Source organism: Schistocerca serialis, chromosome 2, assembly GCF_023864345.2.
Source record: "Schistocerca serialis cubense isolate TAMUIC-IGC-003099 chromosome 2, iqSchSeri2.2, whole genome shotgun sequence".
NCBI classification, from domain to species: domain Eukaryota; kingdom Metazoa; phylum Arthropoda; class Insecta; order Orthoptera; family Acrididae; genus Schistocerca; species Schistocerca serialis.
Genome location: NC_064639.1, coordinates 453,630,956 through 453,637,102, shown reverse-complemented (window position 1 = coordinate 453,637,102; position 6,147 = coordinate 453,630,956).

Genomic DNA, 6,147 nt, shown 5'->3' with positions numbered 1-6,147 from the left:
AGCGAGATACATTAATTTGTTACAATGCCCCCTTGATCAGCAAGTGTTCGGAAGTTGACACATAACAGTTTTACTTTTTATGTAAATAGTGTAAGAGGTCCATGATTAAGGAATTTGTTGCTAGTGCACTCGAGCAGATGTAATTTCGATGGATTGCTCACGCGCTGCCTGTGATATGTAAGCTGTAAAAGAATCTCAGACCAGAGAGCAGTGTTGTATGCAGTAGGAACAGTGTAGCACTTGTAGTAGTAGTAGTAGTAGCTATGAGTCTAGTGTATCGTGTTGGCTGGGTCGGTTGTGTGGAGCGATGGCGGTGCCTGAGCATTGTAGTATAAGGTAAAAGATGCCTTACGCATATGTAGTATTGTTATATTAAGTCCCATGTAAATGCTTTTAAAAAGAAATCTCTTAATAATTATCTTTCTTATAAAAACTAACCTTTGACAATTATTCAACTCAGTTTAAAGATTTTACTAATTTCTCCAATCCACAGTCATCGTGATTATTGTAATGAAAAGTCAGTTGTTTATTTTTATACATGACAAATCTATCGGCCAGCGTTGCACTGAGCTGTGCCAGAAATATTTCTTATAGTAGCAGATATATATGCGCTATCTGGCAACCTTATTGAGGTAAGAATTTTCAGTTTATTCAGAATGATCTTTCAGGGCCATGAAGCAGCGCTGCTCACGTCCAAAACTCACCAGTTTAAATTCACAGTCATTATTGAAAGGTTATAAGTGAGCGACAATTTTATTGAGAAGTTAGTCACATTGTATTATTGGTAGGTTACGAAATTTTACTGATGGGAGGTTTTGGAGTGTATCTGTGGAAGGTTACGCTGAATGTGAATTACATACTTATATTTTTTACTGTTCGGAGGTTATTAGACATATTATTTATCTTTGGGCAGGTTACAATAGTTGCAAACAATTAATGCAGATTATATTAGATTAATTATTCATTCCATAGACCCACAAAAGAGGGGATCCTCCTGGGCGTGGAACAAGTCAGATAAACACATTACAAAAATGTAATTAGAAAAACTTGAGTTTCATTAATTTTAATGATCCTCAGTCAATAAACAGTAAAATTATGTGCATGAATTAAAATTAAACTTCTAATATTTACAGGTTTAATACTTACATCTGCTTTCATTAAATCCATCATTCACACAGTTGCTAGTTACTTGGCAGTTTTGAATATTGTGCCTTAGCAACATTCTTCTGTTGAAAGTCTCTGTTTATCAATGGTGTTATGCTGTTTACTGTACAGAACTTTATTACTGTGTTTTCTCAAAATTTCTTAAGAGTCCATTTCCAGAGAAGCACTTCCTAATTTTCTGAAAGGCATTATTTAGAATTTCCTCAGCTAGTTCTTATTCATTGCGTGTTATTACTATACTTTTATAATCAGCAAAAAGAACTAGCTTTACATATTCATGAATATAGAACAACAATTCATTAATATATGTCAAGAACAATAAGGGACTCAAGGCTGAGCCCTGTGGGACATCATTCTCCACACCTTCCCAGTTACAGGACTCTGCTGCTTTGGACTATCTGCACAGTTAATTTCAACCTTCTGGATTCTTCCAGTCAAATACGAATTAATCCATTTGTGCACTATCGCCCTCATCCCACAATAGTTAAGATTATCTAGAAGGTTTTCATGATTCTCACAGTCAAAAGCATATGAGAGATTACAAAATATCACAGTGGGTGATGTTTGGCTACTCAGAGCGTTTAATATCTGATCAGTGAAAGCATGTGTATTATTCTCTGTTCAAAATCCTTTCTGAAAACCAAATTCATATTCTGTTAGTACTTCATTTTTACAAATATTTGAAGCTACTGAAATGAGATTTGGTTCACTCTGTTCAGTATGCCAAACATAGCATTGTGGTGGTATCATCAGATGTATCACAGGATTAACATTATCGTCTTTATATATGCCATCACTGTAAAATTACACTTGCAGCAGAAAGAAGCGAGCCACCCCCTATTGTTGCAGTTATTCATGTTATTTGTTTTATTCTGGAACACCTTAATTTGTTCATCTTCAAACAGGTAAACATGTAATAAAATTTACTGTAAATATGGCATTGTCCCTACTCCATATATGCACTTGGGTGACGTACGTAATTGATACAGTTCAGTAAGTAGTGTGGGATAAGTACTTTCACTACCTGTGGTAATAAAAGAGTGTCTGGTATTTTTTGTCTTACATCAGTTGCTGCTGTTGTACATTACTGATCTGAGTCATAACTTTATCGTTGTCTTGTGGCTTTGCTAAATTTTCCCTGAATGTATTCTCAGATGGTTTCATTTCAGACTGTGAAACTTTTTCCAAAGAGAATTCTGAGAGGATATCTCACTAACAGTCTGCTGAACAACACATGGCACTCCTGAATTTAATTTTGAATTGTTGTTAATTAACACTTCTCGAATACTGTCTCTGTTTTGGACACCATAGTATCTGATTTAGCTAACACTTGATTTATGATAGAGGGCATTTCCTTACATGTAGATGACATTTCAGTGCACTGACTAGACTTTTCTTTACAGTAGAAGACATTTTACTATATTCAATGGACATTTTATTCATGTTAGTGCATATTTCATTACATTTAGCTGACAGTTCGTTACAGAACCTTGTTATTTGAGATAATAATCTATTTTCCAGATGACAGTTCGTTACAGAACATAGATATTTGAGATAATAATCTATTTTCCATTTGTTAAAAACGTGTCTTTAATTCAGCTTCTGCCTCACAAAGAGATGCATTAATCTGATCTTAAGTGTTAAAAGAAGTTGGATTCATTTTCTTATTATGCACTTCCCTTTGGTTGACTTTGCTATTTTACAATAGGACCTAAGTTGACCCAAAATCACGTGTGTGGAATCACATACTCCAATTTAATATTAAGACACACTTAATATTTCTGAGCGAGATTGTTCCAACACAAAATTATTGAGATGAACACGCAAGACATCGCAGTGCCATTACAAGCACTCAACACACAAAGCCAACCATGTTGTACAAATCAGATTATGACTAGTGTTAAAATTAATTGCTGTAGAAATATCAAGTTTTCTACTAAGCAAGAGCTTGTTCTGAATGAGTACAATTGGTATGCCAGTGGCCCTTACCTTTCCTTTTATGGCACAGTGTAGATATCAGAGGTGCAATATTTAAAAAAAAGTGTTCTAGTTCGTCCAGTTACACATATTTTGGGCGCTTACAAAAGGTTTTTATTCTATTTTTCTCTGGATTCTCTTGCAGTTTATCGGACTCATTCCTTCAGTTCTTCATTATTTTTTGTTGTTCATGAAACAAATAAAAATTATTAAAATGTTATATTAATAAAATTAGCATATCATACACATAAGGATTATGTGACACCAGATCACAATGTCACCAATGTAATGTATCCATCAAAGAATGAATGTGTAATGAAATGATTGAACTTTAATCCTCAGAAAGATAATTGTTCAGAGGTGGGACACATCACAGTTGCCATAGCAGGAGCACATTAAGAATCTTGGATAACCAGAATTTTAATGTTAACTTGTGGTAAGACTCTTACTAGGCCAAAGATGGCTCCATTACCTGCTACTTTCTGATTTGCTTTAGAGTCAAGTGTAGATTTATCATTGGAGAGCAGACAAGCTTCGTGATGGCAGGCCACGAAAATGTGAAGTATAATGCAACAAATGATTTGCATTACATAGAAACAGTAATCAGATTTCGTAATAAGAAATTCAGATTGCTTGATTCGACTTTTAAAAATGCAGGTGTGTATATGATGATGCACTGATGGTGTGCAATCGACAGCTCACCAAACCAATAGTTTTCCAATGTAGTCAAATAGCTGACAGATAAATAGACTCTATATGCATCTTTAGTAGAGGAACATTGACAAATTGCTTCTAAATAAAAACATAAATGAACTTAAATATTGTTATTGCTATAACCAAAATTAAAGAGAATGAGGAAATGCATCCTTACATGAAGATAGTCACAAGACAAAACTTAATAAGGAGGAGACTTTATTTTGAAAAATTTGAAACATTCAACAACAGAAATGATTCTAACCCTTTGCTGGGATACAGATTACAATTTGGCCTGTGACACAGTGAGAAACATTAATTTGTAACACTTTAACTTCTTGTGTTGTTATGCTTAATTTATTTTTGCAATTGCTGATTTTATCCTCAGTGACATTTTTCGATCTGAAGCCATACTACCCATTTGGAATGCTATAGATTACAATTTGATCTCTGACATAGCAAGATATATTAATCTGTTACACCATTCTTTAACTTCTTCAGTTGTGGTGCCTAATTTATTTTTGAAATTGCTGATTTGATACTGAGTGATGTGTTTCGATCTCTCTCCTCATTTCTTAACTTCTTCCCCCATCTTTCTGTCTAGCTTCCCAACTCGTTCGTCACATCCTTGTGCATGACCTGTTACCTGTTGTTCTAGCCTCATAAATGGTCATAATGTTCCTTGAACTGTTCTTCAATATTTTTAATACATGTATCATTTTCCTCGTCTTTCTTCTTGAAATTTTCGTCTTTTCGTAATTTCTGTCGGCCTTTTTGAAATTTTCGTCCGTATTTTTCAAATTATTGTCTGACTTTTTGAAAAATTCGTCTGTCTTCTCGTCAATAATCCTATTATGCTCTTCCTCCTTTTCATGCCATTCATCTGCCTTTTTGCAATTTTCTACCATTCTTGCAAATAATTATGACAAAACGTCATTAGGTGTTGGTGAAGATGATGTTGGAGGGTGACTGGCAAAACTTCATGTCACATTTTCGTGGCCAAAAGCTACAGAATCTTCCGTTTCCCACAACATTGTCACTCTCTCTTCCTTAAGAACTCTGCTTTTGATTGTTCCATATTATTCTGTGAGTAATCTGTTTCTCTATTTGTCGCTAATGACCCATCTATATTACTGACTCATCTGTATTACTTTCCTAACTTTCCCTCATCTCAGAACTGTGTGACCTATGGTGTTCTATCGTCATGTTAAGTTGGCAGTTTACAGGTTGACTCATTTCTACCTTATCCACCATACTCACTCGCTCTCTCTAAAGTAGATGCATGAGGACTGGTTAATCTTGGCATTACCAAATACTGACCAAACATTTACATACCTTCCCCCAGATAGACAAGTTCCTAATCTGCACGTCATTAAGCACAATAAAATCCTAACAAAACACAAACACATAAAAATATTTCCCCCAAAATTGCGACGACGAAGATTTAGGAGAATGTTGGAATTTTACCCACCAACCTTTCCTAGGCAGGTGTACAAATTAATAAAATCACCTGTATCTTACGACAGCTTTTAAATTTTTGGTGTTCATTTATTTTTAAGTGTTTGTGCTTAGTTTTCAGCTTGAAATTTCGACCTGTTGAAAGAAAATTAACTACAAAACTCAGATGGTTCCAGGCTTCGGAAATCCTGGCAATGGATAGACAAAATCGTATGTGGGATGTCGATTATGCTGTTTGTATACCCACAAATGCTGTAGTCTGACCAATCTCTGATGACCTACAGAGAAGGGAAGCACCCTACATCATCATGCAAATTAATTTTCAGGAAGTGATAATGGCATGCAAACAGAAATGTCTGTGTAAAATGATAATAAATAGTCATGGCCCAATTAAGCATTAAAATGTAGTTACCACACCATCCACAGCGATAGGAGATATCATCTATTGATAACAGGAACAAGTGGTCACTATTTCAATCAGGTTCACAGTCATAAACACCAGCATATGAGTTACACAATAATACAACTGAATGAACATTTAGTAAGCTGACAAGGGATTATAATCCTAATACCTAACCTTGGCACAGTGGGTGGGAATGATAAAAACATAGTTACAAGAGTAATTCGTGAATATGACCATTGACTGAACGAGTGGTTAGTTGATCAAAGAAAGCGCACATAAAAATAGATATGAACACCAGAAAGCTCACCAAATTCCATAATGAGAGCAACTAGCTGTCTCTGAAAAACTGTACACCTGGCTCCTGAAGGGAGTGAACCAGCTTCCCATTCCTACCACTTTGATCTTTGCAACGCTGGCTGGACGCTCTCAGTTCAGCTATCTCTCTGTCTCTC